Below are 14,657 nucleotides of genomic sequence, written 5' to 3'. Positions count from 1 at the left end.
GCTGAAGCCTGATGACAAAAAGTACTAACTATGGAAAGCAACTCATATATTTAAAAGACCTATTAGAGTAAAGTGTGTTTAAAAAACATATTAGTGTGGAAATTTCAACAAAAATTGACAACAACCTCAATCCTAAAAAGGCTCCTGGAACTGATGATATTTCACTTGGGTTAATTAAAAGGGCTGTCACGAAAAGCAATAATGATGTTGATATATATATTCAGTGCCTGTTTGAGACTGAAGCATGTTCCCGAACGTCATAAGATAGCTCGAATAATTATTGCGTAAAAAACCTGACAAGTCGGTAGAACAAGTTGGATCGTCCAAGCTATTTCGCTGCTACCTGCGATATCAAAATTATTTGAGAAAGTGCTGTTAAATGTATTAAACCATTTAGAGAAATACTAGATTTTCAGTTAGGATTCCGAAATCACCACTCGACAATCGACCAAGTGCACTGAGTAACTACGGTTGTTGAAAAGGCATTTGAAAAAAAGAAATAATGCCCTGCAATATTCCCGGACGTCTCAGAAGCTTTTGACTGGGTATGGCCTTTGGGATTAATATACAAAAAGAGCAAATTGCTACCACAGAATTACTGTAGATTTCTGGAATCAGATCTTTCTGAAAGAAAATTTAGAGTTTCGCATGAAGTCGACATTCTTAACACTTAAAATTATTTCGACTGGAGTTCATCAGGATAGCGTCTGCACTATGCTGCTGAAATCTCAACAACAAAAGAAACAGTACTTGAAACATGTATCTCTGGCTAAGGCTGTAGAAAAACTAAAAGTAGCGGTCAACAATATATCTCCAACAGACCAGAGACTGGAAATACATGGTTAAAAGTTCCAAATCTCTCCATGTTAATTTCGCGTTGCAGCAAAATGACAAAAACCTCATTATGTTACTTGACGGATGCCCTATTCCTCAAGCAGAATTAGCTAGATACCTGAGAATACATCTCAATGGTTCGTTAAATTGGAAACATCATGTTAGACAAAAATCAGAGCAAATTAGACGCAAGTTTCTCAATTACACTAAGTCAAGTAACTGTACTGGTTAGTCGGAAGATACTCTCAACTTGACCTAAAATCAAAGAGATTGGTTTATCAATCATAAATCCAATTTGAATCTATGGGGTGCAAATATGGGGTTTCACTAAAACATCACAAAAAAGTTCTACGATTAGTTGCCAATGCGTATAGCTACGTAACCAACGAAATCAAATGGATACACGTAGTGATCCAAGATTTGGTCTTTTTTTCAGATTTAGCCACTTTTTAGCCTTGTTTTGACATAGAACAATTGCCGGAGTCTCATCCATAGTGAAAAAACAACGCACAAAACCATTTAATGTCACTATTGAAAGTATTTTTTCCATGTGAGCGAATATGAACCCATTGTGAAAACAGCTTAGGGTATAAAATTCTTAAATTAAATATGGATTATGACATTAAAATGGCAACAAATGTTTAATTTTGGTATTGAGGAATATATAAGGTTTTTTTAGCAACGCAGTACGTCTCTCTTTCTCTCTATAGTTTGGATATATTACAGTCGATGTGGTACATGACAAATTAAAGTTACACCGGCTTTCAAATCCTGCTGGGGCATGGTCGTGAATTTATGTTTACGGTTGTTTAGTATTTGTGATTGTCCTAGGCAAGAGTGTAAAATCCGATAAGAAAAATAATCTCAGTCACACCAATAACCAGGCTGGGTAAGACCGGATGTTTGGGATGATTTCTAAGTTGGTCACATGCCAGTCGGCCAGGTAGGCTTAAAGCCAAGAACAGTGTTCCAGATAAACCCCTAGTTGATAAAAGGAGACTTTAAGAAAAAAAAATTACCACAGTATAATGAAGTTACCAAAACTACGACGTTATAAGATAATTATGTAATAATGTTCCCATACCTAAATTGATGTACATCCAAATAATCATCCACGCTAGTTAAACAAACTAAATTCTAATGACTAAATCTACTTGAAAAATCTTCATTCCAAGACACACAATTACCCACCCGAGAGCGTATTAAATTGTAATTGGTGTATTGTTATAATCCCAATTCGCTGATGAATTTGTAGTTAAATAATCGTGTGTATTACGAAGGCAGATAGGGTAGGACGTAAGTTCTCGACAATATCATTTTGTAACTGTATTGTTAAGTGTTTCGAGCTTTCCGTCTTCTTTCTCATCATTAGTCTTATCTCGAGATTTTATTATACAAATGACGAGACAACTCCTACAGTTAGTTTAAATTATTCTAATGTGCATCTAGAATTGCCATGAGATTTTGATGATAAGGAACGTCGAAATGATAATCGCTATTTCGGTTTGGTTATAGTGGATATAAAACGTCAGTTATATAATTGTGATATTCTTGTCCTCGTTAACAACCAGTAATGTCACAGCTGCTGCTGTTAACTAGTATTCTTTTAATGTGTTTCGAATGTTTTAACAGCATTTTATGTCTATAATACGAGTTATGTGTTTCACAGAACCTAACAATAACGATTTAATAGAACAAGGTAACTTTTAATACTCTTGGTCGCATGTTCTGAGTTAAAATTTCAATTCAAATACCTTAAAATTATGGCATTGATGAATTTGATGAAACAGTCGTTAATAATTTAGATTAATAAGTAATTTGAAGGGACTTAACACTTAGTAAAATGATGTTCTTTATGGATATTTTTTATTGATCCATGGCAAAATGTAAAGTTGACAATATTAAAACGAATTCGGCTAAATATAGGTTAAGTAATGCCAAATAAAAAGTTAAAATATACTTCTAGCATTGGTCAGTTACATTTTGAGGGCTGTATGTTCTATCCTAGAGGAGACTAGCATTTGTAACGATAGGATTAAAATAGAGCTCTGAAAATAATGTCTTTATGATAATATTTATCATATCAGAATAAGAATTAGAAATATATCAGAAGAATTATCTGAATGAGGTTACAGCATCCGAATTTATATAAATAAGCGATAATACAGTGATGGTGGCTAATATATATTAAAATTGTAATTTTTTTGTAAAGTATACGAATGTTTTAATAGCTTCCTTGAATATGAAGACCTTTTTCATATGACAATATAGAACAGTGATTCTTTTTAATTGATGATAAAAAATATACATCTGTCAATTTCAAACAAATCTTGCGCTTATTTATAAATGATAGAAGGCCTTGTATACTACCTGTGGATCAATGTACAGTTCCAAATGGGCATTATTCGAGGCAAAATTTTAATATGAGTTAAAGTTTTGAGATGTACGCGAAAAATTATTTGTTTAAAAATGACAACAATATTAACGGAGAATTTTAGCTACTGCTAAGGTAATATTATCTGCATATGGCATAGAAAAAAATAATTTAGTGCCAGGGTATTTTCGTTTTTTTTTTACAAGTCAAAATACAAATTGCTTCTACATCATCCATATTACAATGCTTATGAGCCAGTAACCATTTACTATTTCCAAATAGTAGCCATCATATAACTCGTGTGTTATAGCAGTTGATCTGATCTGGAAATAAGACTCGTTCAAGCGATTTCTATTCTATTCCTATCTAACATTTTGAAACTTGAGCAAATATGAGAATTGGTGATTTAGACCTCCGTGGTCTCTCTTTTATTTCATCATCCATACTCGACTCTAGGTGCCTTAGAAACTAAGATTTTCTTCCAATTAGCCAATACATTCCAATTAGCCAATACATTTTCCTATATTTCAATTTCAGTTCTTTTCTTTTTTATATATTTTTCCAGCGAAGTTGCATCAAGATTCATTCCGAGATATTTAGCGTTTTGGAATTATAGTATTATTTAATGTTATTGGTGCTTGTACGGTCTGATTGTAGGTGAACTGTGTGTCCAATTATTTATATTGTTACTTGCCTGTTCGCTACTTCCTTCTGTTTAAATTTACAATAGTTTCAAAGCATTGAAAGTGTCTCTTTTTAAACCATACATGTTTTGTAACTTATATACATATATAATTCATTTATCAATAAATTATTATTATGTATTGATTATATTGATGATGATGCGATGTAACAATAAAAATACATTCATCCAGATGATTTATTAGTACAGATTCACCGGAATAGCTTCTGATAACGTCACTGGTCCGGTTTCAATTGCTCGATCGTTAGAAATTTTAATAAACGGACAAATGCCATTAGAGCGAGATAACAGCTTCGACAATTCGGTGGACCACCAGAAAATCCAACGCGCTACCGACAATCGGCGTTCGGAAACGAAAGGACACAAAAAAAACGATCTATAACGAAACCGAAAACCAAATAGAAGTCGAGTGGGACGCGCTGCTATTGTACCTAAGTAGAAAATGATGTTGCTGTATCTAAATTACCGTCTTTTATCGCTTTTTCGCTACCGTGCTGCCACTATTTGGGTGGCGACTCGTATAAATGGACAATAATGTCCTTTTAACACTTGATAACGAGGCGATAGCGGATGAAATTATGTCCGGCGAGGCCTTTGGGGCTGAGACTGACCGGGCGATAATTAGACTTGTGTAGTAATTCATTGTAACTGCCGTTAATGCTGATGACACGGGAGCATATTTACTGATTGGGGACGGTGTGGCTTACCCTTAAAAAACGCGTGGTTTTTTAATTACGTAGTTTTGCTTTTAGTCAAGTGCATATCGTCTAATAAAATATGCTTGTGGCGTAAAAAGTACTAAAATCGTGAATATATTTTACGGAATTTGCTATAAATGTCGGAAATATTGATTTATTGGATTGGATATATTTATAACGATATTGTTATTTGCTATTTTGAGGAAGTTTAGATGTATAAATTTGTTTAGGACTTTTTTAATTTGAAGCTTTATTGTGAAAAAATGGGTAAATATATTATATTCAAAGTATTGTTCATCGATAGCCGCTACTTTTTCCCATCTTCTAGGCAATTTACTGATTCGACTTCGAAATAACGATGTTTCTCTTGAGGATATCCATGAATCGACTGACTTTTTAGTATCTTCATAAGAAGAGAAGTGCTGCTGAGATTGGTCATGACTTATGTGTCGGAACAAGTAATAATCAGAAGAAACAAGGTCTGAAAAATACAGCGGGTGGGGTAGCACCTTCCGGGGTAGCACCTTCCGTTTTAATGTTTAATTACAATTGATGGTTTCATTATGTTTTAGCAGCTCTTGGTATACCACACCAAGCTGATCCCACCAAATATAGAGCATTAGCTTCGAGCCATGGCTATTCGGCTTTGTCGTTGATATTGATGCATGACCAGATGGTCCCCATGATTTGTTTCGCTTGATGCAGTTCATACATGACCTAAAGCCATTCAATGTTTTTTTACTTCAATTCATACGACACAAAATATCTAAGCTTTTGGATAATTGGTATATTCTTTAAGCGATCATAAATGGTTTCTTTTGTTACTCCCAACAGTTCGGTATATGGTTCTTATATGACAGAAAAAGTAAAACTTTCCGCAAAGGCAATTTATTTGGGACAAGTTCCTTTTTTCACACCTTTTCACAAACCTTTTCAACGAACCGCAAAAAATTTTGTTCACACTTATACGAAATGACATGTATTGAAAAGCGTAGCCGGTCAGTGGAGCTTCAATATGAAGTTATATAAGTTACAGTTATATAAAGGCACAAAAGTCAGAGTTTAGTTTTTCCTGTTTAAGCCATTAAAGCTAAAGAGAAGTCCTAACCAATCATTAATCCATACCCCTTTCATTTACGACTATCCTAATTTGGAAAGTGCTCTCAAATCGATATGATGCTGAAGAAAAAATAGAAGTTACCTTTTATAGGCTCATAAGTTTATTACTTGTCTCAAAAGTTTTAAAGAAACTGTTCATCGGGAGGTTCAATACTTAATATTATTCCAGTACATCCTTTTAGATTTCGTTTTAAGCACGGGACTATAGAACATATACTAATATAAAACTGTTAAAAGATATTGTTCGGATATAAAATATGGCACATGGGGCTGTAGATTAAACTGAAGAAGCTTCTCCCTGATCTACAGTTTCAGCTAGTAGGTAATTTACTATAAAACAAGACTATGAACGCACTGAGCTACAGTCAATATATTCTGGAGTTTTACAGGTCAGTGTACTGGATTTGATCCATGGACCCCAAAAATCAGTATTGTAGCAACATATACAAACGACTCAACCACTATTATCAGATAGTGATAATAGACCATGTAATAATAGAGTAAAAAATAATACCGTACATGTCATCATGAATTTGTAAACATTTCCTCTTAATTAATTCAGAGTCCTTAAATACATTGATTAAAAATTTAACCATTTCGAGATGACAAAGTAATATAACAATGTGTTATTCACATAAATATATAAAATAACAATAGATGTTATCAATACCTGATGAAATAAAATATTCACATATTTTTCCTGATTAAAATGGCCGAATAAAAAAAGTTAATATTCATGTTTAGATAGTAAGTTTTGGTAACTAATTGACAATTAATCGCGTATCTAAATGAAGCTGGCTAGAATAACGCTACGCTACATCAGAGAACACAATAATCAAGATTTTTTTTCGAATTTTTATGTTTTACCGTTTATATCATTCCGTTTAAATTTTAATCATTCATGTATGCATTTAATGATTCTAGCCTTAATATCTATGCAATAGGACAAAAATTTCATTTAACAAAATTATAGAAAATGTTAATGATTTCAAGTGTTACAAAATTTAGACACTTTAAAGATTGAAATGACGTGTTGACATATTTTCGACTTTTCTCAGATATTTTATTTTACAATTTCAATGATTATCAATCACCGTACGGAAAAGTATATTTTTTAAATAAGGTTTTTGGTGCCGGAGTACTTATATATTAATTTTTAATGTGGTTAATTGATTATATGTTAATACTTTAATAACAAAATTATCGAAGAGAAAATGACATTTGTAATTTTCCCAGTTTTTACAACGGTAAGTGTCCAGGCACGTCTCTTTGCTATACGAAACTCATCTCCTTTCCTCCCTGGCAATTTCTTGACATAGCTCCCGGTTTCCTTAACGAATTCAATGCATAATATATATCCTGTAACACGTCTTGCTCGTCGTTGGAGCCCCGCCCCCAGGGCGTGACGTAATTCGTTTCGCGTTGTGCCCTTTTGCGGAGACCCTTCAGGGCGACTGTACCTTTGCGTGCATCGACCATCAGCCCCACCGAAACCCACTCCAGGCGTATCTGCTTCGGACGGGTCAATATTGCTGCTTTCTTTTCTTTAGTTCCACTTTCAAGACAATCTATATATAGGGTTCTCTGTTAAGTTAGTTAAACTCTGTTAAGTTTCACAAAGAATAGTAACAATATTATCAAAAATCATTTCTTACCAGTTAATCAAGGAGAATATTGGAGAAAAAGTGATAAAAATGTTAAATAATATCATTATGATGCTGCATTAAAATTTTGGGTGAAAACTACTTATCGAGGAACTTTATCAAACGTAGTAACAGGTTTTTTTATTTCACATAGTTGATATTTTAAAAAATGGAATCGACTGTATATAAGCACATTAAATATAGATGTTAATAATAATCTGATTTAATAAATCCAGAAGAAACCATCGCGTCCAGGAGAGTGTCTAAAATATGGTGCCAATTTGTATCCTGTAAATATTCTATCAACTCAGATCGAGACACTAATTCTACATAGCGCGACGACTCTTATGTCATCTTATTGATGATTTTTGCTCATTAATGTCTTATTCCAAACAACAAAATAAGAGTTATTAGTTCCAAATTTAACTTGTAAAATTTAATGAAGGAAAATACTGTTACCTAAAGTTATTTTAATATATTAACCCTTGAGGCTCAGGGTTGGACAGGATTTGAATTACTTGTATTAAAATACGTAACGTAAGTACAAATACATATTTGGTATTGGTAAGTCAGTTACTACTTAAAAATGTAACTTGTAATTTATATTTCAAATACCTGCCGCTGAGGTACTTTGTAGTTAGAATTTTAAATGTTCATAGGTTCAAAATACATTTGAGTATAAAAACATTTAGAAATCTTATCAAAATGGTGATAGCTAAATATGTCACCGCTGAATATGAATCACCATCTGCCTCTGATTTTACGAAGAGATATTACGTTCAGTTAATATAATAGAACAAGAAAAAGGGGGAGAGATGGATATACTCATATTTGTCTAGTTGCCTGAGATGTGCCAGTCACACATTTAATTTTTTGGTCACTATAGACATGAACAGCTTCATCAAGGATCGTTCGTGTTAGCAGCGTTCACTAGAAAGCAATTGCTAAATGTGATTTGTCATGGAATATACTCAGAAGACCCAAATCGGCTGAAATCAGAAAAGAGATTGTTTTGGACATCAGTTAATACATCCCTGTCTGACAATATGAAACTGTCTTTACCATATAGTACAGCTTATGAAAATTATATCAAAATTAAATGGCTTATTTGATAAGTTGGATACGACTAACACTTTCTCTGCTGTGGAATTCATTGAAGCATTGAAGTATTCAGGATAACAATTATTACAACGGTCAACGCAACTTCTGTCTACTTTAATGTCTATAAGATCCAGATTAGATTGGCTGCGGAATTGCAATTTGAGTAATTTTACTGTTTTTGCTTCGCGACTAAAAGAGAGTTGAGAATGATGTAGAGATGAGATGTTTTAAGGCAAAAATCATAAAACCATATTATGCTGTAATGTCATGTGATCACCCTAGTTACATAATGAGTTGATTGATAGAAGGCATTACAACAGATGAAAAACCAACAATTAACAATATTATTTCATGACCTACAGGCAAATTAGAAAAAAAACATAAAATTATATCTGGGAGTAAGATGAATAGCAGAATTAGTAAAGAAGATGATGATTTATAGACCGACAGAACTTAGAATATCCTTAAAGAATATTGAAATATAAAAATGTGTTCATACGAAATAACACAAAAGATTGTTTCTTTAGCGGGTTTACGTATGTAGCCTAACACCTGACTGTATTTTGTATTTCAAATAAAAGCAGTTTAAATACTAGATATTCTATACAATTAATTGGGATAATGGATATTAGATTCTTCATTATATTCGAGATGTATATGTTTTCATAAACTACAATATACATATATATATATATATATATATATATATATATATATATATATATATATATATATATATATATATATATATATATATATGCATCACCATGTAACAAATTAAAATATTTAATATCCAAAGACCATTATAAACGCCATTTATAATAAATAAAATGTAAATTAACAATAATCTGACTATAAATATCTTCGTGATTCCTGTAATGTTATTCTGGTCGGTATCGTTTAGTATTATAATTAATTGTCCGTTGGTTACAAGAATTTATTACCTTAAATATGAATATTAACGTTTTTTATTCAACAATTTTAATTGACAAAAATATGTGAATATTCGATTTCGGTTGGATTGCATCGGTTATATTTTTTTCCTATCTGTATGCATGGTTACGAGAATCGATTTATTTTTTGTTTAGACTTTGTGTAAGTATATTATCCCATAATTTAATATAGTTTAATCAATTTGTGTTTTTCTGTTGTGAATGGGGAATAGTTCTCAAAAATCGGTATAAGACCTTTATGGATTTTAACATGTTTTTTTTTTGGTTTTATGATATTAACTATGGTGGTAATAGAATAATGTTCTTGGCTAGTTGACTAAGAGATTTGTTAAAATTTCGATCTGTTATGAAATTTAATTATTTATTTAGTCTTCAAAATATTTTATATAATACAAAAAAACACCAATTAACCATTATATATATATATTATGTGCTGTTCAAAATTATTAAAACTGAGTCAAGAGAAATCCTCATTTTAATACTTCTGTCTTTAACTTTGAACAATATTTAAATCATAGAACGAGGACTGCGATGACACAATATAGTATGTATTTGACTTGGTTGTACCTCGAATAACTTTCTAAGAACATCGTAAATAAAATTTGCTTGCTGAAGTCTCATTGGTATATCTTATAAGTAGCTAATCAATTATTTCTTCTTGCCTCTACACAAAATTGTTAAAAAGGTGTGTGTGTATTATGGTCACTAGATGATTAGTCAGTGGTAACTCAAAACTAATTACTATGACATTTTTTAGTTTAGTTTAGATTAGCCTGAAAGTAATGTTTGTAATGAGAAATGCATGCGTGAGCTATAGAAATCCATTGATCTATTAAATATATTTAAGTCAGATTTATGAAGAAGATAGACAGTAGCAGGATGGCGATTTAACTAACTTATGCTCTTATTTAAAAGTCTTACTACGATGTTAAAGCAGATGACTGAAAATCTATAGCATGGAAACTGAAAATGTTTGAAATAACTTGAAAGAAAAAAAAAAGAAAATCAGCCAGACAAATAAATGCCTGTCCATCTACTTAGCCGGTCTCAAATCTGTTCTTTAATTGTATTCATTTTTTTTTCTTTTTGTTTATTCTATTATGTGGTATATTATTTAAATGATCCACAAAATGTTGTACGGACTCCATTTGTGTTAAAATCTAAGGGATTTATTTAGATTGGTTTATCAGTCTGTTATAAAGTCTCTTTGAAATTATGGGGTTCAAATATAAAGCTGCATTAAAATATCAAAATGCTTATCGCTACGTTACCAACGAAGAACTACACGATGACCTCGAAATCAAATGTAACTACAAAGTTATCCACGGTTTCGCCTTAAAACATGAAATAAGGTTACTAAATAGTGGCAATGTAGTATAAGTGTTTAATCTTAAGTTCAGCTTAAGTAGTCCGATTTAATATTAATTTGGACCACTGGCTACTGATCTGCTTGTATATTGATGCAAATACAACTGAATAATAGCAATATATTAATATTAATGTATCATATTTAATGTAAGATGTTATTAATAAAAAATGATCTTATTGAATTGAATAATGTCAGAGAATCAGAAAATAATAAAAAATATATCCCTATATAATAGGTTTTTGTTTGTGTCATAGAAATTTCACTTTATAAAGCAAACAAATCGTCTTCTACAAATTAAGCATTAAAAATATTATTACCTATTCTTAGAAAGTTTAAATGCGTGAAATATTGGTTGTATAATATGTAATCGTAAAAAAATGAATTCGTTAATTCAGCTGAATGATAAACATTTATAGAAACCTGAAATTATATAACGACAGAGAAACAGTATTGAAAATATAATATTCTGGAAAGAAATTCATAGATACAGTTCACAGAAGTTTGGATTCGAAAGCAGGGAAACATAATTGAAGAAATTCTTAATCATAATCTAAAAGGTATAGTTAAAGAAAATCAAGGTAAGTCTATTATGTCTCTCCCAAATAATTTATTATTTGTACTGTAAATAAACTGAGACTTTCTCAAGCCACTCTGGACCAGCAGAATAGTTCGCCATAGAAAAGTATAGATAATAATCACTTGGTGCTAAGTCCAAACTATAAGATGAATTCATAAGGACCTTCCAATTAATCTTTCGGAGCTTTAGGCGACAGTGAGTCCATGCGAGCACTGGGTCAACCATTTACACAACTGCCTACTAAGTTTTTATAATAAAAAATTTCAGCTTTTTGGCTGATTGGATTTTTATAGTTTAATTTATTAAAAAATATATTTATTATGAATTGAGCGATGGGATAATATATGATCTTTAGCCATCTTCTTTACTTACGTATTCCGATGATTACCATTGTCAATTACCTGAAATCTTTCATGAATAAACAGTAGTAAAAAATGCGTGCCTTTTTTTGGTTCTAAGAACACGAATGATAATTTTCCATCAAATGAACCGATAAATATGCTCGGCGTAACCGAAAACCAGGCGGCATTTTCTGAAACTATTACAACCCGAAGATATCCAGTACAGAAACAATAAAACGTGTCGCTGTCTCCGTAAATCTTCCGCATAGTCGGAAGGCATCTCCTTTGAGGTTTGTCCCACAGGTAAAAGGCAAAGCCTCCTGTCCGGGTGACGACGTGATCCAAGTCCTTCGTCTCATAAATAACTCCGAGTTTCACCTGTGCCCCCTAAATCGGATCATCATCGGTTCATGCTCAAACGACACCACCCGTTGCTGGGTCCTTGTAAAAATTTTATTAGCCCATTAGTGTCTTTAGTCTTAGTCTTTTGTGCGACTCGTGCGATAAATCCGTCGGCGTTGGCTCTTTTTTTTTTCTGGGGTGTTCCGCAACTTTTTACCGAAAAAAGAAGAGGGTTGCTTTTTAATAAATGCGACCGTGCTGCCGATAGATGCAGCTGTAATTATTACAGTTTATGGCCGTACCTTTTACTGGTTAGTGTTTTTTTTTTAATTTCGTGGTTCTACCTGAGACACTAGATATATGGTAATTAATATTTTTCATAAAATTATTAAAATTTAAGTATCGTTTTTACAGGTCTTCCAGCTCAAAATTATATTTAAAATGAAAATACGGATACGCTAGGTGCAGTTGCATTGGTTGCTAGAAAACATCAGAACAAACGAGATGCAAATAATTAAAAATATTGCTTTATTTTTTAGAGGCAATATTTAAAAAACATGAAATAATATCTGAGAGCGACATGAGTATAGATGCTCGTAACGAAGATTATGGTTTTGTTATTTTTGCGATGATCAAAATAGAAATCAAAAATAGAGTTAGAGTTAGTCAATTTTATAATCTATATTTCCCAACAATGGACAATCCTTGAATGATATTCAAATATAAAAAATGTGTTGATACAATATAACATAAGTTTGGGCTCAACAGGACATGTAGAAGGATAGTTTTCTTTAGCAGGTTTTATTCATTCCCCAACAAGAAACTGTTTGTCCGATATTTCGTTTATAAATCTATTGTTAATAAAAGGAAATTCTTCTTTTTGTAATAAGTTCTATTCTATTTACATAACCTAACTATTGACTGTATTTTGTCATCTGTATTTTTTGTTATTTTGTATATGACTTACAAATTTTGTATTTCGCATTTTGTATTTTAAAAATTCTGAATTTTTTATAAAATTATTGAAATTTACCTATCGTTTTTACAGATATTTTGTTCCATCTTAAAATTGTAATTAAAGTAGAACTATTTTCAGACTACGGCGACGTGGAAAGCATCAGAATAGAATCTCTTAAAGAACCAAACAATTTTTTGTGATGGCCTCGATGTTAGTGATCAAGCTCATCTTGGAGAGCTTCTAAAGATCAAAGATGTAGAATTGTGAGATCCGCTAGATGAAGATTAAATGTAAAAATAACAAGATCTTGCATTCAGGAGTAGCTCGATTAGCGATTTCCTAGCGTTTGTACAGAATGGAGTAAAATTGAGAAACTTGGAGGGTGGGTTTTACACATATTTTGATCAAACAAAATCTAAGGATCTTGAAGAATAAATCATAAAGAATATCAGATATTTATTAGTTTTAACAATTTTCTGAAAATTTGAAACTTTATTGTAAATAATCAATAATTTTTGTAATTTTTGCAAAGAGGGATCTTTTGAAGCTATTCACGAATCGGTTGATTTATTCTTATATTCATTGAAAAGCTCTCATGTTGAAGTCGATGGAACATGATTATCACATGCTTCACACAGTATTCAATGACCTTTAATCACCTTTTTCTCCATACTGAAGTAAAAAAGTAAAATGTCTCGTAAGTAAGACTTACTTGGTACACATTTAGATATTTTTAACGCACTGAAAATATTTTTTGTTCACAGTTACAGTATAACGAGGACATGTTTAAGAATCAGAGACTATATATATATATATATATATATATATATATATAAGGAAAAATAAGAAATAAAGGGGAGGAAGAGACTGAGAAGGGCTTAACTGTAAAGATTGGAAGCCAAACATTGATATTAAATGCACAAATGTGGACAGGAAAAATTGAAATAGATGAGTTAAAACAGATTCAACAAGGTTAAAAGACAAGAGCACAGAAAACATGAGAAATTGAAGAAAATTTGAAAAATGTACAGGGTGGCAATGTGGAACGTGCGGGGACTGATGAGTAAAAATGAAGAACTGGAGGAAGACTTTTAACAAATTAAGTTAGCATCTACCTATCACTTAATGGTAAAAAATCTGTTTCTGATTTTATATATTTAAATTTTCTGACAGAATTGTAAAATTCATGTTGGCATGGCATTTTCTATTATAAACAAAAATAAATTGAACATAAGTAATGAAAATGTATTGAACCGTAATCCAAGAAATAAATAAATACATCGAAGGAAATAATCTAACAAGTAACATCTATAGAGACATCCCTCTGAGATGGGGGGTTGGTTTCCTCTGTCCCCGCCAATAACGAGAAAAACTCCCGATTTCTCTTTCTTTCGGCGAAATATTCCCCAAAAAGGCGAAATAGAACCGTCTCGCGTAGGAACGACACGCTCGAGCCGAGATAGAGACGCATCTCTCAAAATTAAAGACTTGCTTTCACCCACCCCAAAGGACGTTGTAAGCTCGTTCGTAGAGGGAGGGTGCGGTTCCCTCCGAGAGAGAAAAAGGCCACCCCAGGCCGGTTTTACTATCATGTATAATGCGATTGAACGCATCCCCCTCTATTCCATAACCGATATATCGCCTA

General features: G+C 32.1%; 1 protein-coding gene across 5 annotated transcripts in view; it reads right to left on the bottom strand.

The window, feature by feature from the left end:
* Positions 1-14,657, bottom strand: part of LOC143194066 (optomotor-blind protein) — a 176,561-nt gene that overhangs the window by 86,678 nt on the left and 75,226 nt on the right. The gene's annotated exons all lie outside the window — the stretch shown is intronic.

Source organism: Rhynchophorus ferrugineus, unplaced genomic scaffold (genome assembly GCF_030347505.1).
Source record: "Rhynchophorus ferrugineus isolate W39M unplaced genomic scaffold, kcgeb_rfMv2 rfM3, whole genome shotgun sequence".
In the NCBI taxonomy this organism is placed as follows: domain Eukaryota; kingdom Metazoa; phylum Arthropoda; class Insecta; order Coleoptera; family Curculionidae; genus Rhynchophorus; species Rhynchophorus ferrugineus.
This window is presented reverse-complemented; position numbering and strand designations above follow the sequence as displayed.